At 37.5% G+C, this 25749-nt stretch overlaps 1 protein-coding gene and 1 pseudogene across 1 annotated transcript in view; both read right to left on the reverse strand.

The window, feature by feature from the left end:
- Positions 1 to 25749, reverse strand: part of BCAS3 (BCAS3, microtubule associated cell migration factor) — a 611572-nt gene that overhangs the window by 472871 nt on the left and 112952 nt on the right. The gene's annotated exons all lie outside the window — the stretch shown is intronic.
- On the reverse strand, positions 9776 to 10273 carry LOC105887548 (annotated as a pseudogene).

The following is a 25749-nucleotide window of genomic DNA, read 5'->3' on the forward strand; positions in this document are numbered from 1 at the left end:
AGACAGAACCTCAAGCTGTCACCCTGGGTAGAGTGCTGTGGCATCACAGCTCACAGCAACCTCCAACTCCTGGGCTCAAGCAATTCTTTTGCCTCCACCTCCCAAGTAGCTGGGACTACAGGCCCACCACAACCCTGGCTATTATTTGGTTACAGCCATCATTGTTGTTTGTCAGGCCCAGGCTGGATTCAAACCCGCCAGCTCAGGTGTATGTGGCTGGCGCCTTAGCCACTTGAGCCACAGGCACTAAGTCTCTGGTTGAACCTATTCTAATAGAGGAAGACACCTACTAAACACAAAATTGAGTAAAATAAATCCTTAGGAAATGACAACCAACATGCATAAAGAAAAACACAGTGGGGAAAAGGGATAAGTAAAGGGGCAAAAGGGTATGCACCACTGCCATAGAGCCACATGAATATTAGAAAGTAAAAATTAGATATGATCTGGAAGTAAGGTTACTTTTGATTACTAATATAGCCCTATAAGAAGGTCACGATCTGTTACGCTGGTCACAAGATAAAGGGCAGAGTGATTGTGAGTGTAGGGAGAAGAATACATGCCATCTCTATATTCTTGGCAAAGTCCAGGTGATGAACTCTTCCACAACTGCTACTGCAACTTTACTGAATTCATCATTCAAGACTTTCTGGGAGATCTCATGCTGCAGTGTAAATTTCTCAAGCTAACCACTTGATGCTTAGAAATCTTGTCTCCCCAGCTCAGCACCCGTAGCTCAGTGGTTAGGTTGCCAGCTACACACACTAAGGTTGGAGGGTTCAAACCCAGCATGGGCCTGCTAAAACTGCAACAAAAAAAACAGCCAGGTGTTGTGGCAGGCACCTGTAGTCCCAGCTACTTGGGAGGCTAAGGCAAGAGAATCACTTGAGCCCAAGAATTAGAGGTTGCTGTGAGCTGTGACAACATGGCACTCTACTGAGGGTGACATAATGAGACTGTGTCTCGAAAAAAAAAAAAAAAGAAAGAAAGAAAGAAAGAAAAAAAAAAGAAATAAAGAAATCTGCCACCCAGATATCCTATGCAAATTTTTTAGCAACAGCCCAGAGAGTCAGGCATTAACTGCCCTCATTTGTTTGAACCAGTTTAATGTGGCTTCCTTGACTTCACCAAGGCAAGTTTTTCCCCTTTTCTGATGTAATTCTCTGTTTTCCTTACCATATCTCTCCAACTATTCATGTTTGCACTTTTGGACATTGCTAACTATGTCTTGCTAACACCAAAATGTTCTGCTTTCCAGAAAATGCAGAAGATCAACCTTTTTCTTCAATGTCAGCTCTGTGAGTTATTTCCTCCAGGCCACCATGTCTTGATTAACTGTAAAATTTTTTAGCAATTGTAGGATGTACCTACAATTAAGACCAGTCCTTCACACTGAAAAAAATCTTCTGTAACATGTGATAAACAATAGGATGTCAGGCCTAATCCAACATATGGTAATAATAAAAAATTTAAAAAGAACTTATACTAAAGGAAAAAAAATACAACTAAGGGGCTAAGCCCACACCTTCTACCCCTTGGTGTACAGTGGCTTTAACTGGTTAAGTTATAGAGATTAAATTAATATTGTGTGTTACAGTCCAAGTGGTCAAGACACAATTTACAGAAGTCAGTATATAGAGGTCAGTCTTTCATCGAGGGTATGTGGTACATGTCTGGTCTATGAAGAGTACGTCAACAAAAAGAAGATGGCAATGTAGAGAAGTGATCAACTTATGTTGGTTCTACTGCACAAGAAAATAAATGTTGCTTTAATATGCAAAATCTGTCCTAATCTGTTAGACAGCAAATGATAACACTTCTCCCTCTTTGGTACACAACAATCTGCAGATAAAGTGTAATCCCAAAGACCAAAAGAGTTTTTTAATAGATACCTAATAAAGTTTAAGTCCTTCTGCCATTACAGTGCTTTTAAAAAATGTTATCACCTTCCTATAGTCTGTTTCAGATCCAACAATTACTACTTAAAAAGAGTGGAGAAAGCACTGAGGCTTAATCAAGTGAACTAATAAAAGAGTCAAAATATAAATATGTTTCCTAAAAAAAGAAACTAAATAAGATTTTTAGGTATATACACTTAGGTATTCCTGTGTAATTCATTATATCTTTTTTTTATTAAATCATAGCTGTGTACATTAATAATGTCATGGGGTACAGTGTGCTGTTGAAGTATTTTTATCAAACTGGTTAACATAGCCTTCATGTCATTTTCTTAGTTATTGTGTTAAGACATTTATATTCTACATTTAGAAATATTCACATGTACCCTTATAAGATGAACCACAGACATGATCATATGGTAGAATCTACAATCTGTTTTTGTTATTGCAAACAGGTTTTTAGCATGTAGAATGAGAAATGAGGTCCCTACCCTGGGCTTTTTGTAAAGGCTAAATAAATATGATGCTAGACACTGGAGTTTTCTTTTTAAATTATAATGCATAAGGAAAAGAAGATGATAACCTCATGCTGTATATCTTTGAACTTGAAATTCCTAAAACTGCTGTATTAGATGGATGCAAAAGATCTTTTATGCCTGATGGAAACAAGAAGTACAAATAATACAATATTAAATACAATTCTAAAACAACTTTTATAAATCCTTAACAAAAATATTTCGATTTTGTCTCTCATATATATATATATATATATTTTTTTTTTTTGCACATTTGTGTATTTTATTAGACTCATAGCCATTCTTAACCTGGAGAATGTTTTCAAAATAGGAGATTTTAAAAAATACAATATGATGAACATCACTTTAAAGCAATGTGAAATATGGCTTTTATGATTTTAAAATTCTAAACATTAATACCATTTTCATTGCAAAGACTTTTATTATTTTCATTCATGATATTTAACAGATCGAAACAAAATTAGGAAAAGCGGAACAAAGTGTTTGAGAAAGTGACATTTTCCAAGAATGTGCATGTATAAGTGAAACACAAAATAGCAAAGACATTTAAAATCTACCACAAATTGCAAGAAACATGGAAACACTTATTTTTAAATGGGAAAAAGGTGTACAACCTTCAACATGTGTTACTGAATCCAATGCTTTAAATTTAAGAGGAAAATTTTTGATAGTATTACATTATTTGTATTCTTATTCAGCTCCTAAAGAACAAAAGCCAGTTAACCTTGGTTTTTATTAAGTAATTAGAAAGAAAAAGCAAAGAAAATGGAAACTTAACCATATTAAAAGCTAAATTTGTGATTAGCCTCGTTAATAATAACTTCGTGTTCTGTATTTTTCTTTTTGAGAGCTCTGAATAAATACTGCTTTTAAAAAAACCCTTCCAACATTCCCACACCTTGAAAAAGTGGTATTATTGATGCTTCCATATGGAAAAGCACCCAGGCAGGAAGGGATAAGCAAAATCTCCACACAAAAACAGGAGGTAATGTTACAATTGGGGTTGTAATCAGATACTCTTCTTCAATAGGAATCTAACCTACTTACTATATAAGAGGCAGCCAAAGATATAACACATTATTTTTGAAAAACAAAAATGTAGGATTTACTACGTGCCAGTGAATGCAGAAATTAGAAAGACATACTCTCTCTTCACTTTCAAGGAGCTTTCAAAACAATTAACTGATTTTTGCTTTAAGAGATAGAAAATTATGGTATAATACAAAGAAATATGTTTCATATTCTTTTTTTTTTTTTTTTTGAGACAGAGCCTCAAGCTGTCCCCCTGGGTAGAGTGCCGTGGCTTCACAGCTCACAGCAACCTCCAACTCCTGGGCTCAAGCGAGTCTCCTGCCTCAGCCTCCCAAGTAGCTGGGACCACAGGCGCCCTCCACAACACCCGGCTATTTTTTGGTTGCAGCCATCATTGTTGTTTGGCGGGCCGGGCTGGATTCAAACCCACCAGCTCAGGTGTATGTGGCTGGCGCCTTAGCCACTTGAGCCACAGGCGCAGAGCCTTGACAATGATAAATAAGTTCAACAGAAATTTAAATTATGGAAGAGATATTGCAGGGAACAGAAATGGTCCACCAGTTTATTTACACATATAGATATATGTGTAATACAGACATATACATTATTTATTTATGTGGTAGTATTTTCTACTATGCCTATACAATCTTCTTTCACTAAAATCCATGCATAAATACAGCAATCATTATTTTTAAATATTACCTAGAAAATTCTTTCAAGCATATGAATATACAGAAGACAGTAGACTACGCGATAGATCCAATCCCTATTGTTACTTTTGTAAATTAAGTTTTATTGAAACACAGAAATAAACATTCATAGTTCTTTATTGTCTATGGCTAAGTAGTTGCCACAGAGACCACATAATCCATCAAACCTAACTTATTTCCAATGCTGCAGAAAAACGCTTGCTGACCGCTAACCTCTAGCTTTTTATGTTAAGTGAATGTGGATGCTTTCTTGTATCTTTCTCAGGGTTCTTATACTATTTGCTGTAGTTATTGTGGGAGAATACAAGACCAGCCTGGTTTTCTCCCTGTTATTAAAGTTCATAAAATTCATGAAATTTTGCAACAATAAAACTTGGAATGGGCCATTCCAAAACAATTACACCTGATACGAACTTGTTCTATTTCATTACATAAAACTGAAGTCCTTTTATTTCCATCAAGCTTTCTTAACCTACAGCTTAAATATTTCCTCCAGCCCATTACTTTGTTCTCTTTTTTTGGGAACTATGCATATGTTGTGATACTCGTCCCATTTTTGTTCCATTTTCTGTCAATTCCCCCTCCATGCCTTCCAATTTCATTGTCAATTCTGTGATACTTTTTTCCTCTATACTATTTCTTCCTGTAAGTCACATCTACCCTATTATCTCACCATGTCTTTGCCTCAAAGACAGAGTCTCACTTCATCATCCTGGGTAGAATGCTATGGTATCATAACTCACAGCAACCTCAAATTCCTTGGCTAAAGCAATCCTCCTGCCTCAGCCTCCTGAGTAGCTGGGACTACTGGTGCCTGCCACAACACCCAGCTATTTTTAAACACAAGGTCTTGCACTTGCTCAGGCTGGTCTTGAAATCCTGAGATCAAGCAATTCACCCGCCTAACCCTCCCAGAATGCTAGGATTACAGCCCTGAGCCACCATGCCCAGCCTACCCTGAGTTCTTGTATTTCTGTTTTGTGGCCATTCTTCATAGAGAAAATAACCTGGCTCAGCGCCTATTGCTCAACCGGCTAAGGTGCCAGCGACGTACACCTAAGGTGGCGGGTTCAAATCCCCAGCCCGGACCCGCCAAACAACAATGACAGCTGCAACCAAAAAATAGCCGGGCGCTGTGGTGAGCGCCTGTGGTCCCAGCTACTTGGGAGGCGGAGGCAGGAGACTCGCTTGAGCCCAGGAGTTGGAGGTTGCTGTGAGCTGTAATGCCATGGCACTCTACCCAGGGGGACAGCTTGAGGCTCTGTCTCAAAAAAAAAGAAAATAACCTTTAAATTTTTTTAAATTTAAATTTCAAAATTTAATTTAAAACAAACTTTTTTAAGTATTATAAAATACTAATTCATAATTTTTGCTACTGCGCTGCAGTATTATCCCTGAGTTAGAGTTTCCACTTCATCTAAATTATTACATTTATTGGCATAAAGTTGTATATAATATACTTTATTATATTTTATTTATCATAAGATCTGTAGTGATGCCCCCTCCTTCTTTCATTTCTAATATTGGTAATTATGTCTTCTGTTTCTCTTTTTTTTGGAGGGGAGGGAGACAGAGTCTCACTTTGTCCCCCTTGGTAGAGTGCTGCGGCATCATATCTCACAACAACCTCAAACTCTTGGGCTCAAGCAATTCTCTTGTCACAGTCTCCCAAGTAGCTGGGACTACAGGCACCTGCCACAACACCTGGTTATTTTTAGAAACAATGTCTCACTCTGGCTTAGGCTGTTTAGAACACATAAGTTCAGGCAGTTCACACACCTCAGCCTCCCAGAGTGCTAGGATTACAGGCATGTGCCACCGTCTTCTGTTTCTCTTATCAGTCTCATTAAAGAGTTAGCAATTTTATCGATATTTCAAAAACAACAGTTTGGGGCTTAATTGAAAGAATCAGAAGAAATTCTAAACAAATTGGATTAAAGATCTAGTGAAGAAGGAAGAATAGTAATACTGATATGAAAGGGCTTAAAGGTAGGTTGTGAATGTTTGGAACAGCTGGTTTGCTATATTCTGCTACACCCATTTATTGAATACCCACCTACTAATAAGGAGTTCTACCATTTAAATCAAAATAGTTCCGCTACTCTGATGTTTCCCCCAAAAGTAAAATTTCTACTAGATATAAGTAAGGTAAAAATGTTATCATTTGACAATATTGCAAAATATTCCAAGTCTCCAAGACATTATCAAGTCCCAGTTCTCAATATAATAAAGTACAAATGAGTCAACCTTTCAAGTATTAATATTATCTCTCCTTTATTGAAATCCAGGATCTGCCTCTACCCAACAGAAAAATCAAGGGTACTCTAGGAAGCCAAGATAGGTAGATTGCTTAAGCTCAGGAGTTCAAAACAGCCCGAGCAAGAGTGAGACTTTTTCTCTACTAAAAATAGAACAAAAACTAGCCAGGTGTTGTGGCATGCACCTATAGGACCAGCTACTTAAGACCCAACAATCCTATATATCACTGGGCAAGAGAAACAAATAGAACCTTCTCTAAAAAGGACAGATGAATGGCAAACAAACATGAAAAAAACATTCATCATCCCTAATCATTAGAGAAATGCAAATCACAACTACCCTGAAATATCACCTAACCTTAGTGAGAATCGCCCACATCACAAACTCTCAAAGCTGCAGATGCTGGTGTAGATGTGAAGAGAAGGGAACACTTTTACACCATCTAGACTGCAGACTAATACAATTTTTTTGGAGGGAAATATGGAGAATCCTCAAAGAACTCAAATTAGACCTCTCATTTGATCCTGCAATCCCATTACTAGGCATCTACTCAGAAGAAAAAAAAAATCCTTCTATCATAAGGACATTTGCACTAGACTGTTTATTGCAGCTCAATTTACAATCACCAAAATGTGGAAACAGTCTAAATGCCCACTAATCCCGGAATGGATTAACAAGCTGTGGCATATATACACCATGGAATATTCAGCCACTAAAAAAGATGGGGAATTTACATCTTTTGTATTAACCTGGCTAGAGGTGGAACACATTCTTCTTAGTAAAGCATCATAAGAACGGAGAAGCAAGAATCCAATGTATTCAATTCTAACAAGAAGGTAGTAGACGAGCTAATATAAGGGGGGGATAGGGGAAAAAGCAAGTGGGGAGAGGGGAGGAAGGAGGAGAATGGGGGGGTCAGTCACAGTGTATGGCACACCTCTTGGGGGCAGGACATAACAATAAGAGGGACTTCATCTAACAAACGCAATCAATGTAACCTAATTCTTTGTACTATCAACGAATCCCAAACAATAAAAAAAAGAAAAGAAAAATTTATCCCTACATGAGGAGGCCCTTTAAATAAAAAAAAAAAAGAAGAAGAAGAATTGGCACATTTTAGAAACTTCTCAACTGGTTTTAATTAATCTACTGAGGGACAAGTGAAACATATTCTTATTACCTTTCTACCGTTTTCCCTGAAAACAAGACACTGTCTTATATTTACTTTTTCTCAAAAAGACACACTAGGGCTTATTTTCAGGGGATGTCTTCCTGTCTGCACGGAAATGCAGACACGCTGCATAGCCATGCCCATCACTAGGTTTTATTATCAGGGTAGGGCTTATATTTAACAAATGCATAGAAATCCTGCTAGGGCTTATTTTGGGGGTTAGTCTTATTTTGGGGGAAACACGGTGTATAATCTGATATAACATGCAGCAATATATTACCACATATAGGTTAATAAAACTGAAACTCAAACACATTGTTAACATTTTAATTTTCATGTGTACTTCAAAGTTCATAATTCCATCTACAAGTACTATATGACAGGCTTGGCCCAGTGACTCATGCCTATAATCCTAGCACTCTAAGAGGCCCAGGCGAGCGGATACCTTGAGTTCAGAAGTATGAGACCAGTCTGAGCAAGAGTGAACCCCATCTCTACTAAAAATAGAAAAAGTAGCTGGGTGTTCTGGTGGGCTCCTGTAGTCCCCGCTACTCAGGAGCTGACCCAAGAGGATCACTTGAGCCAAGGAGTTTGAGATTCCTGTGAGCTATGATGCCATGGCACTCTATCCAGAAAGACAGAGTGAGACTCTATCTCAAAAAATAAAAAAAATTTGGCTTTGTGCCCATAGCACAATGGTTAGTTATGACGCCAGCCACATGCACTGAGGGTGGTGGGTTCAAACCTGGCCTGGGCCAACTAAACGACAATGACGACTGCAACAGAAAAAAAATAGCTGGGCATTGTGGTAGGCACCTGTAGTCCCAGCTACTTGGGAGGCTGAGGCAAGAGAATTGCTTAAGCCCAAGAGTTTGGGGTTGCTCTGAGCTCTGACACCACAGCACTCTACTGAGGGTGATGTAGTGAGACTCTTTCTCAAAAAAATAAACAAATAAAAATAGAAATACTCTTAAAAAGTACATGACAACGCAAAATTTAATACACATGTGAGATATCTGTAAAAAACATTAATGAATATTAATGAAAAATTCTAGCATTTCCAAGGGTAATGACAATAGAGTTCACACCAAACAATAAGTTTCTTTTAGCAAAATAACTGTCCATTAATCCTTCATGGATGTTTTCCTTGTTTTCTGAACTATTTAGAGATATTAAAACATCATTAATGAAGAAATTCAAACAAAGGAACTACACGAATTTAGTTAATGCCATCTGTAGATTTCTCAAACATATGCATATAAGTCCTTCCACTGAGAACTACTATATAAGCTTCCAGGGGTCAGAGACTAAATCATGTTCTTTCTTTTATGTTGAGCATAGCAGTACTTATTAAGAGAATTAATAATTAAGAAAAAAATTAAAAGAATTAATGTTAACTACTTCTTAAAAGATTTAACTACTCCAGGTGATACTATTACTATGGCTACATGTCATTTACACATTTGTCAAACCCACAGAAAGAGTGAACCATGAGTAAGCCTTAATGTGAACTATGGACTCTGGGTCATGATGATGTAACAATGTTAGTTCATCAACTATAACAAATGCACCAACCTAATAAGGGATGTGGATAATGGCAGGAGGTATATGAGAAATCTTTGTACCTTCTACTCAATTTTACTGTAAAACTGCTATAAAAAATGTAATCTATTTTAAAATCCATTAAAAAGATTTTGGTTTTTTGAGACAGTCTCACTCTGTCACCCTGGGTAGAATGCTGTGGCATCATCATAGTTCACAGAAACCTCAAACTCTTGGACTTGAACAATCCTCTTGCCTCAGCCTCCCAAGTAGCAGGGACTACCAGTGTGCACCGAAACACCCAGCTAGTTTTTCTATTTTTATTCTCGCTCTTGCTCAGGCTGGTCTAGAACTCCTGGGTTCAGGCAATCTATGGGCCTCTACCTCCCAGAGCTAGGATTAGAGGCATGAACTACCACATGCGCATACTAAAAATATTAATGAATAAATGTATAAATGAATTTAAAAGAGATACTTAGAAAATTCCATTTCTGAAACAAACATCTTAAAGTGTTTGACATTCATACTTTTCTAGTAAGTCTTATGTCTGTCGAAGTTATATAATCAATGCACTTTCTTTTTAAGAAAAAATTCCATTTTTAAGAAAAAGGTATGATTTCTCATTTTCTATGCTTGGCATAGATTTATATTCTTTTCAGTGGAACCAAAACCTCTTGAACCCCTTTCACCGTCATCCAAAGCTTTAACTTCTATTTCTGGATAAAAAATATGTTCACGAAAGAGCTATGCAGTTGATCACCTTTTTTAACGTCAAACTTTTCTTTGCCAAAATTAAATAGTACAATGACAACATTTCTCCTATAATCTTCCTCTATGACACTAGCTCCTACATCTATGAAGTGTTCTGCAGCCAACCCAGACATGGAGCTGCTCTCCCATAACACCCAAAAGGAAGAGCTATCTGAACGTCTGCCTTCATAATAGCTTTCTCCGTAGATAGAATTGTATAATCATAGGCACTGTACGATCACAGCCTGTAGCCCGTGCAAACCCACAGGTTGAGGCTGTGGCATGCTCCACAAGCCAGGCAAACTGGAGCCATGTGCTACCCTCCTCTGCATGTAGGGCCTGCTTCCTAGGGGAAACAAACGGTGCCTCTTCTGAGCAGGCAGATCAAGGAGATGGATGGAAAGGGAGATGAGATGAGATAATCTCTGTACTTTCAACAAGAGAATATATTGTGCATTTTATATATACCAGCCATTGTCATAAAAGCTTTACATGTATAACTTCACAAAGGGGGTAAAAGTTTATAGAAGAAAGCTTTTCTTTAAACATTTATTCATTCTTTAAAATAAAAAAGGAACACTGCCACTTTTTTTTTTTTGAGACAGAGTGTCATTCTGTCACCCTCAGTAGAGTGCTGGGGTGCCACAGCTCACAGCAACCTCCAACTCCTAGGCCCAAATGATTCTTTTGCCTCAGCCTCCCGAGTAGCTGGGACTACAGGCACCGCCACAACACCCGGCTATTTTTTGTTGCAGCTGCCACTGCTGTTTTAGCTGGCCAGGGCTGGGTTCAAACCCGCCACCCTCAGAATATGGGGGCGGCACCCTACCCACTGAGCCACAGGCACCGTGCAACACTGTCCCTTTTAATATGCAACAATATCAAGGGAAAGTTCCTAACAGCAAATATTTTAATTGCTGAATATGTCATATTTAAGCTGATGTTCATTTACTAGTTGATTAGGAAAGCCATTTATGGACATAGAAGAGAACTAAAAAAAGATGGAAGCTGTACCCTTGACTTCATTAGCATCAAGTTTCCTAATAACCAAAGAGAAAACTAAGAGATATGCCTCTGGTATTCATGCAGTAGATATAATTAGCCAAAATTACAGTGTAACTGTTGTAATGTTTGAAAATAGTAATTCAGATTACTAAAAATCTTACTTTGTAAATCATTAAGTTTAAAAACTGAGTTTATGTTGATAACAAAAGAAACAGTAGTAAGCACCTCTTTTAATTTGGACAATATATGAACTTAGTGAGCAAGTCTGTTAGAAAGTTCAGTTGTACATTCCTATTTTATCACTTCCTCCTGACTGACATCAAATAAGGGAAACTGCTACCAGAAGGATACCAAAAATTAGAGGCAAAACAGACCAGCTAAAAATTACACATTAAGAGACGGGTACAGTGGCTCACACCTGTAATCCCAGCACTGTGGAAGGTCAAGGCAGGAGGATCACTTGAGGTCAGGAGTAGGAGACCAAGACCTTGTGTCTACAAAGAGTAAAAAAGTTAAAAATTTATCTGGGCATGTTGGCCCATCCCTATGCAGCTACTTGGTTGGCTAAGCTGAGAGGACTGCCCAGGAGTCAGGAGGCTGCAGTGAGCTATGATCAACACCACTATAAACTCCTGGGCCTAGGTGCCACAGACCCTATCTCAAAAAAAAAAAGTAAGCATTAAAATTGTACTTAATGATTACAAAATACATCATAAAGTAAGTTCCCTAAAAAATCATGTACATTGATTTAATTTTTAGTTCTGATGTTATAAAGAACTTTTGAAGACTAAAAGAATATACCAAGGAAAGTTAGTTGCAGCAGAAACAATAATGCCAACAAAACAAAGCAAAATGCTGTCTGGATTTATTTCCCTGAAAGTAAAATAATTTTAAATGATAAATGTTATGATAAATGAAAGAAATACAGAATCATTTTGCACATCCTATGTATGTGTATGTGTATATGTGTAAAAAGTCACAGTTAACTAAAAAGCATGAGATACTTGAAGACACTAATGTCTTGTTCAACTTAAAAAAAGATGTAAATTACACCAACTTCTGCTAAGCAAGCACTGACTACTGTGGAAGAGCATGCCTGCTTTTATTACTCGAATATCACTTTAAACTTTACAAGCTGTGTGTACCGTGTTTGAGCATACATATGAAATCAAGAGAAACCATGTTAAATAAATATTTCTAAAGAAACCAAAAGTTCACTGCAGCAATTGAGAAATAAAGTAACAGATCATGCTTAAAATCTATTTTTCAAAATCAATGAATAACCTGTCAGAATAGGATAAGAGATGTCAGAGAAGCACATGTGTAAACTGTATTACTCCTGGATCATTTCCCTTCTCAATACTTGAGATGATAAGGATCTGAGTTTTCAGGTATTCTTTAAAGGACAACGAAATACCCTGTTTTACATTTATACTTCTAATTTGACATATTATTAAAGTACAGCAAAATCTCTATCCTTACACTATAAAATATGTTTGTATAAAAACTGGGATGAATAATTACATTCATTTTACCTAAATGTATTCACACTGCACATATCTGGGATAAAGCCACATCAGGATAATTTCTCTTTCCTGTGGTATCGAAATCAGAAAAATAGCAGAGGGGACAGTGAATACTTTTCATGATAATATGCAAAGAAACTTATAGTGAAGTATAAATTAAATTATACTAAATACCTAAAGATACAAATATGGCTCAAAAAATGAGTACTTTTGAAGTTTTAACAGTATAATTGCCATAAAACATTACTACTTGAGGTGCAAGTGAAAAGGAGTCAAAGGACAAAGGCAAATGTCGTGAAATAAATATTAGGATACATTACATCTAATGTGAAAAATTATAATTTTGAAATATCACAGGAAAATAATGCGTGAAGTGAAAATATATATTTGCTTTACCACAGATTAAAAGTTCGTGTCAACACACAGGGTGGCCATGAAGTTCATGTGCTATTTGAAAAACATTAAAATAATTTGTAACATAATGATGAAACTTGCTAATCAAAGAAACAGCCCTCATTCACAATTAACAAAACTACTATGTGCGTGGTCACATAAGCAATACGTAAGTATCTAAATCGCAAAATTCTGTTGGAGCAATGTGTAACCACAGCAAGATGTGCATTACTGACACAACCCTCGAAAGTGGTATTTCAAGGAATAGAGCTGGAGATAAAAGTTAGCACAGGTATACATGGCAGAAAGATAAGACGACTTAAAATCTGGTTTCTCTTACAACACATAAAATGAGTAGCTGTGGTGCTCATCCTGTGTACAGTATAGAAACACTGCTTTTAAAAGCACAGGTTGAAAATCAGGTTTTTAGAGAACGCTTTTTATTTCAAAAATGTGTACAAGAGGCCAGAAATTTATGTCACAAAAATGGAATGATGTAAAATTTCAGAGAGATTAGAGGGAGAGGTTTCGTAGGTTCTAGTCCCAGTTGGACGGAAAGCTAAAAATGGAAACTGGAAATTCCCACATCTATTTCCAGGGTTAAGAAATGTAATGATTTATCCATTTTGATACTACAAAGGTTGTTGGAATTCATTTTAAAAAGCACGTGTCAAGATCCAAATTCTTAAAAATGTGTAGAATGCTTTTTCTCAATTATGGAAAATAACTTCTTTACATTTGCAACCCAAATTTTAAAGTAAAGGAGAAACTTTAAGAAACAAAAAAAATCTTCCTTGGGCAAGCCTCAGTTCACTGGATCTATGTCACATTGATTTATAACAGTTATTTCTTAGGGGGGAGAAAGCACACACAGATGCAAACAATTACTCTCTTTTTGTAGGCAACAAGTGAGGTGGGTGGTAACTGAGAATTTTTTTTTAAATCCTGTCACAATATTCTGCTTTTTCTTAAGAAACCCTCCTCACACAACAAACGTTTGCCACATCAGAGAATTTCCAGGGCCTGAAGCACCACTTTGATTCCAGACCGCTGCAGGCATTAGCAGGAGGTAATTAGGGTAAAAAGTTCAGCCACAGTTCCAGGTCTAGAGTCCTGCCAGAAATAAATTTCCTCTCCATTCACTGGTTTCTACTGTACCCTCCCTCACAATCATATTGAAAACACATTTATCTTTGTAGAGTTTGTTCCTCTTCTAATTAACTTGATGGCATTTACAGTGTTTAATAATTTAAAGCGGCACCAGTCGCAGCAGCTTTATCCTTAATAGTGGAGGGGCGTATTATTATCATCTTCCCTCTATTGCTGATTCGTCTGACAAGTGACTCACAGACGTATGCTCTACAGCTGTTCTCATCACGTTCACTGGTCATCACAGACATACGTTTTATTCCCTGGTTTGAGAAAAGGTGCACTGACAAAACTGGCAAAAAGACGAATTTAGAATATGTGTTCTTTCAAATTTTTCAAAAAAGTGAACAAGATTAACCAGAAAGTAACCTTTAAAATAAATAGAACTACATCTAAATAAATGATAAAATCTAAATATACCGCACGTTTGAACGTTTATAAGTTTAAAAAGACTCAAAAAGGGGCACTCAAAATATGTCCCTAGTTCCGCATCCCTTACCTCCGCAAGCTCCTTCACCCAGCCCCACAGAGGGGGGCTCTAATTACTATGCCAATTATCTCATAATAACTGTTTTAACTTTCTTTGTATGTTGTGTTTGAAAACAAGGATGTTAATAAAATTATGTGAATGTAAAGAAAAACCACTTGTTAGAATCATTGTTTTCTAACAAAGGATAGAATCAGGCTTTTGTGGTGGCTCATTTCTGTGAGCCTGTAATCCTAGCACTCTGGGAAGCCAAGCCTGAGCAAGAACAAGACCCCATCGCTACAATAAAACAACAGGAAAATTAGCTGGGCATGGTGGCACACCCTTGTAGCCCCCAGCTACTCAGGAGGCTGATACAGGACTGCTTCAGCCCAGGAGTTCAAGGCTGCAGTAAGCTATGATCTCACCACTGCACTCATTCTCATATTTTTCCCTCTCTTTCTCAGCTGGCATCAGTGCACAGCTTTCCAAGGAAATTACTTTGAAGGTAATCTCAGTGATGTTAAGCAACAAGGTACGTAGCATTTTTTCTAGGATGAATTCACGAACTTAATGAATTGTATGACCTTGTACATACACATATACTTAGTGCTCAATCATTGGAACATGCAGCACTGGGAAGAAAAATTAAGAAACAAAGATATATTTAAAATTACTACAAATGAAGAAAAAGCACACCTAGGATTACAAATCCCAATTTATTAGGCAACCTCATAAAACTCACAGCATCATCAACATAAGAAATAATGCACATTTACTAAATTGTTCTCATTCTTTTTTTTTTGAGACCGAGTCTCAAGCTGTCACCCTGGGTAGAGTGCAGTGGCATTACAGTTCACAACAACCTCAAACTCTTGGGCTTAAGCAATTCTCTTGCCTCAGCCTCCCAAGTAGCTACAACTATAGGCACCCACCACAACGCCCGGCTATTTTTTGGTTGGAGTTGTCATTGTTGTTTAGCAGGTCCAGGCCAGGTTCAAGCTCGCCAGCCCCGACGTGTGTGCCTGGCACCCTATCCACTGAGGTATGGGCACTGCCCAAATTGTTCTAATTCTATGATGATTTCATATGCTGACGATAAACAGAATTTCATGGAATAAAAAAAATCCTGGAAATACATAAGAAAGTACAACTTACGACCCAGCAAATCCACTCCTAGCTATATATACCAAACAGACACATATGCCAAAAATGGAAAGAAATGTTCACATCAGTGTTAGTCACAGAAATGCCAAAATGGTAAACTACCCAAAAATCCATCAACAACAAATACCACCATCCTGTCCATCCTAACCACCTTCTCTATTATTTTTTACATATTTTTTATCATCATACTATATACTTATTACGTTATTGTTTCTCTCTCCTTCCTAGAATGTCAGCGCAACCAATACATACATTTTTGTCTTCTTAGATCAGCGTTTCTCAACCTTGACCCTGTCAACATTATGGGTTAGATAATTCTTTGCTACCAAGGGCTGATATGCACAGTATAGGACATTCAGCAGATTCCTTGATTCTATTCACTAGATATCAAAAGTACCTTCCACTCAATGATGTGACAACCAAAAACGTCCCCAGACACTGTCAAGTATTCCCTGGGGATCAAAATTATCCCTCCCCTTATATTCCTCAGTTAAAAACAATGTCTTGAATTTTTACTGTAAGGGTAGCTGATACATAATAGGTTCCCATAAATGAGTTCTAAAAGAATATAAAGAAGGCTTTTTTTTAGAATAAGGAAAAAAAAATAAAGCTGTACTTTGAAATTTCCACCTAAATGGCAAGATAGGTGAGCTATATCAAAATCATATATATAATGTATGATTAAACCAGGAGTAGATAAGGATTCCAAACATCTCACTGAGGCTGTATGATGAGAGCAAATTACAGTGATACAGACTTTGATTATAACAGATTTAAACTTTAGTTAAGAAAATTACCTTTCTCAAATCCCAATACTCTGATAATCATCAAGTTTTAAATTACTGAGAGTTAGCAAGGTCTCATTCTTGCTACATACCATATAGCTACATCAACTACAGATCTTTAAAAAATTGCTGAAAATACTCAATTTGGAAACCTTCATGGGTCTACATAATTGTTTACCTCAATTTTGTCTTTAACATGCCAACACAAAGATGATCTCTCTTCAAGCCTAGTCACAGTACATATGCCCTGTTCCACCAGAAGTGGAGTAAGCATCCCTATATGGAATTCCACAGAGTCACAACCTAAGCAGATGTTCTTTCTCCTTTGGTTTTCCTTTAATTTGCAAATCTTGTAATCTAAGCCTGAAGTTGACTGAACCAACATTTAAACCAGTTTAGCTGTATCAGCCAAGAACTCAATCTGTTTTCTATTTATATGTCAAGACTGCATCCTTTTTGGTGGTTGAAAAAACTGTTGTTTTGAAATGATTACACAGAGTAACTGCAAGCCCTTTGGTAGTTTTATGCTTTGGTTCTAGATGGAAAGCTTTGCTTTTAAAAGGACTTTAGTTTAAGTGGCAGAGCAAAAGACAAAACAACTTCCAGCTCAAGACTAACACCTTTACATTTTTAACTGTATACTGAAAGTCACCTTAAACTATATGACAACAAAGTATCTCCCCAAAAAGCTTAGTATGAAGATGGCACTGCTTTTCAAGGAGATTCATTATATAGAAACATGCTTCTTCTACAGAGGGAGGAGCAAGAAGGATGTATAAAAAGGGGGCATGACAAAACTATTGTGGGTGATGGATATCTTGACTGGAAAGATGGTTTCATGGGTATACACAGATGTCAAAATTTATCAAACTATACACTTTAAATGTGTGCAGTTTATCACGTTTCAATTATGCCTCATAAAGATGTATATATACACAGACACACATATATATAGCTTTCTATATGAGAGCTTCTTTAGGGAATATAAACAAATTACCATTTTTCAATAAAATAAAAACCTCTAGATATAATACTGGGTTAGGTCAGTCAGACTGACAAACATGCAGCCCGAGCACCACATCTGGAGGGCACAACCATATTTCTCAAAGTGTCAGACAGCCAAAGCTCACCTCCTAAAATTACAGAAACACACATGAAAAGAAATTCCTTAAGAATACTATCTTACTACCCTTCGTATCCTTCCAAATCAAATAAGATGAGGTGCACTTAGTATGTACCAGTTGTAATAAGCACTTGAAAACACTGCCTCATTTAATCATCCTCACAAGAACCAAGCAAAGCAGTTATACATAAGCCCCACTTACAAATAAAGAAACTGAGCCTAAAACCTTCTGAATACTTTAGCTCATGCAGCTGGTAATTCATATCTAGCTCCACATGATTCTAAAACTGCTGTTCTTTCCATTATTCTACGTCGATGGATTCAGGAGTATCAATAAATACTCTGGAGTACCAACCTTAGGTTACACCTATATATGTGAAAAAAACTAAAGAACACATCAAAACCTAATACATTAAACACAAATGCCACTACAGGTATGGTTCGTATTCAGTGAACCGTACAAAAGCTGCCACTGAAGGGTCAACATCATCATGCCAAGGGTAGTTTTGCAGGTTTGTTTCTTCAAATACACATTATAGACTGTTATCCTCTTATGTCACATTTCTAGGAACTCCTGTTACATTTCCATGCTGACAAGTCAGGAGAGAGGAGACAAGAGTAAAGCATTAGATGTAGCTATTAGAAGACATACCTCTTTGCGACACTGCTAAACATACACTACAGCAAAATAGCTAGAGAGATGATCCCATTTTAATATGTTTACGGCCAAGTCTTGTTCTTCTTTTTTTTTTTTGAGACAGAGTCTCACAATGCCACCCTCGGCAGAGTGCCTTGGGGTCACAGCTCACAGCAACCTCAAACTCTTGGGTTTAAGTGATTCTCTTGCCTCAGCCTCCCAAGTAGCTGGGACTATAGGCGCCCGCCACAATGCCTGGCTTTTTGTTGTTGTTGCATTTGACATTATTTAGCTGGCCGGAGCTGAGTTCGAACCTGCCACCCTCAATGTACGTGGCTGGCACCACAACCACTGTGCTACACGCGCCGAGTCCCAAGTTTTATTCTTAACAAGTTTAGAAACAGACTGTATAGAACCAAACCCTTCACAAATCCTTTTATCTTTTTTTTATCTTACCAGCTGATGTGGTCTGAATGTGTCCCTCAAAATCTATTTGCTGAAATTTAGTCACCAACATGACAGCATTAAGCAGGAGGGGCCTTTAGGAGATGATTACATCACAGGGGTAAGGTTTTCCCCATCTCAAGAACAAAATCGGCAACCTTATAAAGAGGTTGACGGGCGCACAGTAGGCCTCTCTGCCCTTCTGGCATCTGAAGACTGGGAGTCTAGCCACCATCTTAGAAGCAGAGACCGGGCCTTCACCACAGTAAACCTACCAGTCCCTTGATCATAAAACTTCCCAGCCTCCACCTCTGCAAGAAATAAATTTCTATTACTTGTGAAGGACCCAGTTTGTGATATTCTGTTATTTCAAGAGGAACAGACTAAGACACCAGCATTCTCTGGACACAAAATCTTGCAAAGCTGAATGTTAGATCCTAAGATTTGGTGATGGTACATGATGGCCTATCTTAAGCTTTAAATTCTTTCAATTGATGATATTTTTAAAATGTGTATTAGTGGAAAATGTACGTAATGGGATGATATGCGTAAGGTAGCATCAATATCGACTGTTGAAGAAAACCACACCGTAACACAGTAAGAGGGAAAAGCAAACAAAGTGCATGTCTCTGAAAAACCACCTACGTATTTTCACAAATGTGTCTGTGCATGTGTATAGGAGCAATTAACTCCAAATATCTTCCAGATAACAATACAGGTGTCACAGAAGTCACCCCTAAAGGAGCCATACACAGGGAAAATGAGAAATTGTAGTTAAATGTATCTTTATTTATAAAATATTCATTACAAAATTTTACAAAGAGGTGGCCAACACAGAGAGAATATCTTGTAGATATTGAACCACAACATAATTAAAAGAGAAATAAACCACCAACTTTAAATAGTATTATGTGGGGAAATTATAAACATTCAAAATTGGCCAAGATACCTCCTGAGCTGTCAAGAGAGTGAGGATTGCTTGTAAAACAGGACTGAATGGGTCCTATAGGTGTCAGAGCATAGAAAAACATCACCCAGATTTATTCTAGAGGCAGAAAGTCTCACCCATATAGAGAAATGCTGGTAACAGCCTTGAGATCTGTTAAATCAAAGCCTAGGCTACTAGGGTATATAAAGGAAGGGGATGAGAACTTGTGCTTGACCGAATACCAGTCAAAGGGAAAGAATCAGAGAGGAAGCACTTCAGAAAAGGAGTCTGTCCCTTGGGTGTTGAGTGGTAAAGGAAAGAAAGAAGCAGAGCCTGGGCCTTCACTGCTTATTAGAAAATCAGAGGGAGACTGAAAGTCACTGCGTATGGTACCATTTATTAAAGAAAGCCTATGCTTGGCTATACCCACAGAAGAAGGCACACTCCCACTATGAAACCAAGTACCCACACCTCTCTGACTACAACCTCCAACCTCTCTAAAGTTAAGAATGTCCCACAAAACTCATGCTGAACTCATCGTGACCAGACACAACATAATAACATTTATACAAATCTATCAAAAGAAAAAGCAGAATTTGATTGTAATAAAAATATCCCTCCTCAATATCACAAATCGAAAACTAAAACACAATAGCAAAACAGAATTACATATACATACACCTGTATGTATATATATGATGGGAGTCTCTGGACAAGACTTTTGATTTCTGAGACAGAATCTCACTTTGTTGCCCCCTGGTAGAGTGCTGTGGCATCATAGCTCACAGCAACCTCAAACTCCTGGGCTCAAGCAATTCTCTTGCCTTAGCCTCCTGAGTAGCTGGGACTACAGGTGCCCACCACAACACCCAGCTATTTTTTTAGAGACGGGGTCTCGTTCTTGCTCAAGCTGGTCTCAAACCCGTGAGCTCAAGCAATCCACCCACCTCAGCCTCCCAGAGTACTAGGATTACAGGTGTGAGCCACTGCGCCTAGCCCTTGACTTTAACATTTTCCATAGCAACTCCAATCTTCCTTGAAAAGGCACTGTAAATTTATAAAAATGAAACATCATACCATCAAATGAAAATCTTCTTGAGTTTGCCCAAGAATAATTTTATAGGCAGTACTAGATGGGAATATAAACAACTAATAAAGTCTAAACTACCTGGCACTCAATAAAACAGTTGCCAGCAAGAGAAAGCAAGCGGCATATCCCATACCTCTCCAAAAGAGGAGGGATAGCCTAAGATTTTGTGCCCCACTAGGTTTGAAAACCTGGACACCCAGCTTTAGTACCAATGATTTCTCAGATTAAGAGATTTTTCTCAATCATCAAAAAGTAAAATTAACGTTCAAATAAATGACTAGTATGACTATAGCAAGTATAGCAAGCTTATTGAAATTCATTTCCTCAAAAAAAAATATTTTCAAGGGTCTACTAGATAAATGGCACTAATAAGAAATAAAATAGGCAAGGTAAATTCAACATTCTCAAGATACATGTGAGTTAGACAACATCTCCAAGTAACCATTGCATGAATATATGTGGCTTTTGCTTTCTCCATCTCTATTTGAATGCAGCACTATTGTTTTTCTGGTTTTGTTTTTATTTTAAGAGTTAGGGTCTTGGCTCAGTACCTGTAGCTCAGTGGCTAGGTACATAGCCAGTAGCCACATACACTGGAGCTGGCAGGTTCAAATATAGCTGGGGCCTGCCAAACAACTAAAACCAAAAAATAGTCAGGCATTATAGCAGGAGCCTGTGGTCCCAGCTACTTGGGAGGCTGAGGGAAGAGAATCACTTAAGCCCAAGAGTTTGAGGTTGCTGTGAGCCGTGATGCCACTCTACCCAGGGCAACAGCTTGAGACTCTGTCTCAAAAAAAAAAAAAAAAAAAAAAAAGAGAGATGGGATCTTGCTATGTTGCCAAATGCCTGGACTTAAGTGATCTTTCTATCTCAGCCTCCCAAGCTGCTGGGACTGCAGAGGTATACCCGGCTTTGATGTAATCACTATTGTATGTGCTGTCTTTCTTGTTCTTCTACTTTTTCCATTATTTCAGGTCTTTCCAATGGTTCCTCTTATCCCCTATATTTATGCCAACAAACTTGAGTCAGATACACTCATATCCTTTGTTTTACCTCTTCAAGTGTCTCCTACTTTTTGTTACTTTATTTAAAAAATGAAGGGAGGCTCGGCGCCTATAGCTCAACGGGCTGAGGCGCCAGCCACGTACACCTAGGGTGGCGGGTTCGGGTCCCCAGCCCGGACCCGCCAAACAACAATGACGGCTTGCAACCAAAAAAAAAAAAATAGCCGGGCGTTGTGGCGGGCGCCTGTGGTTCCAGCTACTTGGGAGGCGGAGGCAGGGGACTCGCTTGAGCCCAGGAGTGGGAGGTTGCTGTGAGCTGTAATGCCACGGCACTCTGCCCGGGGGATAGCTTGAGGCTCTGTCTCAAAAAAAAAAAAAAAAAAAAAAAAAAAAAAAAAAATGAAGGGGAGGGAGATTCAATGGAAGGAGGGTAAACAGTGGGACCATTCCTATGGTTCATATTGCAAGAGTACATGTCAAATCTATTAAGCATAGAGTATAAATGCCTTAACACAATAATTAAATAAATGAGGTGAAGGCTATACTAACTAGTTTAATGTAAGCATTCCTAATTGTATATAAAATCAGCATATTGCACCCCATAAAGGCATCAATGTATACGTGATCTATGTGTTTATGACTTAATTTTTAAAAAAAACAGAAATAGGGGAGAGAATCTGCCCATTCCTGAAATCACTTTGTATTGGATATAAATTGGAATTTATAAAAGTGTTTCTTAAATTACCTACCTCAATTTTTCAATATCCCTGTATTTCTTAGATTACTGCTATCACACAAAAGAGATCCCCTTTACTTTATTAAACAATGTGCTTAAATAAAAGAAATAAAATCAGGAAAATCCTTTTTCACTCTGAAAAATTCTGGTTAACTAAGGGGCTATGTAGTAGTAGGAACCATACTCATTAAAACAACAAAACTAAAACAATAGCGACAAAAGTATATTCCACTGTGCATGAAAAATTCAGCAAAATATGTACCTAACAAAAACACTACTAAGAAGCTCCTGCTTAAATACAACTGCATATAAGCACAATTTACATTATGGGGATATTTTTAAAAATAACTAATAAGGATATCAAATACTATGAGCTTTCATTAAAAAGGAAACAGTTTTTCTTAAAAAGAACTAACAAATATGTACATACCAATATCTTTAAACTGAAAGAGATCTAGAAATATCCTATCCAAGCCCATCCTTTTATATGAAAGCAGTTAAACACCAGAGAGGGTATAAAAAAACTGCTTAACTATTTCTAACCTAACCACCTGCTTTTTTTCTTAGAAATTTCTATTGCCTCTGGAAATAATTGAATAACTGCTCAGAAAACAAAAAAGTAAAAGTAAATATATAAACCTGAAAGTCAGGGCACCCTTAATAACATAAGCATGTCCCATCTACAAAATAGCAAGGGCTGTCTATATGTACAGAGGAATGCTCTCATAATGACAAGTAGTATAGTCAGTGGAAAGAACACAGCCTGAGAGTCAGGCCAAGGTCTTGTTTCATGACGAAACTTCTGTTAGCTTCAGTTATCTCATGGATAAAATAAGAATAACACAGTCTCTTCTATAGGTTCCTTGTCAGATTAAATAAGATTACATAATAGAAAAAAATTAACAGACCTGATAGACAGAAGGCTTTCAACAAAACGTAACTTTTCCCTCTATCCCCTGGTGCTATCTTAGCAAAGCCAAACATGTCCCTCATACAAAATTAGGGTTGTAACTTTTCTTAATCCCAGGATCTGGTAAACAGACTGTAGAAGAATTCATTCACAGCTAGATTTCTCTGTTTTTATATTCAAATGGAGTGAAGGGGTCTAGAATAAACAACTATGGCAGAAAAAATATATTTTGAGCTGACAGCACCTGAGTTCTTGATACCCTTGATTTATTTAAAAGGAAAAAGCCTTCCAAAGGAAATCAATTGTCACAAATCCCTTCTTCCAGGGCCACACCCAAGCAGACATAGTCACAAAGCTATCACATCTTCCATCTAGTCTCCTTAGGACCCAATATCTTTCCAAAATGTCATTTGTAACCCAAAGAAAAAAAAAGTCATGTTTTTCTGTTAAATGTTCTTTCTCCCACTCTACCTCTAAGAGTCGTGTTCTCCCAGATGCGCTTGCTGCCCTTCCTCATCTCCATCTCCTATTGAGACAGCATGTAATCCACCTCAAGTCACATTTCTTTGCAAATTGCTATGTATACATATGTAATTAAATCTGATTTTTTTTTTTTTTGCAGTTTTTGGCTGGAGCTGGGTTTGAACGCACCACCTCTGGTATATGGGGCCAGCACCCTACTCCTTTGAGCCACAGGGGCCGCCCTAAATCTCTTTTTTTTAATCCTCTTCCTAATGTGTCTTTTGTCGGTTTAATTTGTAGGGCCCCCTAACCAAAGAGTTTAAGAAAGCGAAGAAAAGGTTTTTCCTCCCCAATAGTAGTTACCAAAGAGTCTACTCTACTCAACATTACTATCTGCTCATCTACTATAAACATTTAGACAAAAACTTAAAGCATAAACACAAATCACTCACTCTGATTAGAAAGAAAATTCTCTTTACCAACAATTACTATTTAATACTTATAAGAAAAAAATCCCATATAAATGGGCATATGAATAAACATTTTAACAAAGACATGATACACAACAGTTTAGTTTACAGTAATCAGATCAGCAAATGAATAAAGGAAAAGGAAATGCTTATTTCCAGCTGACCTCCTGCATTAATGAGAAAGGTAAAACTAAAGAGAGAAAAAGTGAGTACATAGACAAGAAGAGAGACTGGAATAACAAAATACATTCTCCTATAGTTCATAAAGGACTTGTGAACTTAATTCAAAGTTTCCTTACATTTATTTATCAATAATCATTCTTAAAACAGCCCAGAAAACAATACAGACATAATAGTCTCTTCCAAGGAAAATTTCCCCTACCATGAAATAAATTAATTTTAAGGAGTAAAGACAGAAGGGAGGAAGAAGGGAAAATCTCTATACATCAATAAAAACTTGCTAATTTAATCAGAATGATCTTCATTATGTCTATGATAATTTGCAGGGGGGAGAGACAGAGTCTCATGCTCTCACCCTGGGTAGAGTGCCATGGTGTCATCATAGCTCACAGCAACCTCAAACTCTTGAGCTCAACTGATCCTCTTGCCTCAGCCTCCTGAGAAGCTGGGACTACAGGCGCCTGCCACACATCTGGCTAATTTTTCTATTTTTAGTAGAGACAGTGTCTCACTCTTACTCAGGCTGTCTTGAACTCCTGAGCTCAAACAATCCACCCACCTGGGCCTCCCAGAGTGCTAGGATAAACAGGTGTGAGCCACCACACCCAGCCTTAATAATTAATTTTATGTGTCAGCTAGAAAAAGTATGCAGCTATTTACTTAAGCATCATTCTGTGAAAGTATATTCTTAGAGAAGACTAAAAGTTCAATCAGTAGGCTTTGAGTAAAGCAGATTCTTCTTCATAATGTGAATGGACCTCATCTAACTAGTTAAAATCCTTAATAGAAAAAAAGACCAACCTCTTCAGAGAAAGAGGAAATTCTCCCTTCAGACTTAACTGCAACTCTTCCCTGTGTCTCCAGCCTGCCATCCTACCCTGCAGACTTTGAAGTTACCAGTTTTACACACACACATGTTCTATCTCTCTGGAAGACCCTACCTAAGTAATGCAATCCCCTAACCATTAAATTGATCCTTCAGTAAATGATTTCATCACTAAGTAAAACCAAACTACCCTTTCCTTTTTAACATTAAAGTAATAAATGCTATAAAAACAAATCTCCTACAGTTAGCAAGATTTTAAAAAGGCAAGGAGAATCTTAAATTGCAAAACAAGAGAATTATATAGATAGATGTGTTCCACAGACACACCTTTTTGTAGGGTTTTCACATGTCTGCATAAGCCTGGTATTGTGTTCCTCTAGTGAACTTACTATTTAACTTTTTAGATCTTTTCAAGTATAAAATTTCCATTTGGTTTTTTTTTTTTTTTTTAATGAGACAGAGCCTCAAGCTGTCCCCCTGGATAGAGTGCCCTGGCATTACAGCTCACAGCAACCTCCAACTCCTGGGCTCAAGCGAGTCTCCTGCCTCC

Source organism: Otolemur garnettii, unplaced genomic scaffold, assembly GCF_000181295.1.
Source record: "Otolemur garnettii isolate 467f Iridium unplaced genomic scaffold, OtoGar3 scaffold00094, whole genome shotgun sequence".
Taxonomy (NCBI): domain Eukaryota; kingdom Metazoa; phylum Chordata; class Mammalia; order Primates; family Galagidae; genus Otolemur; species Otolemur garnettii.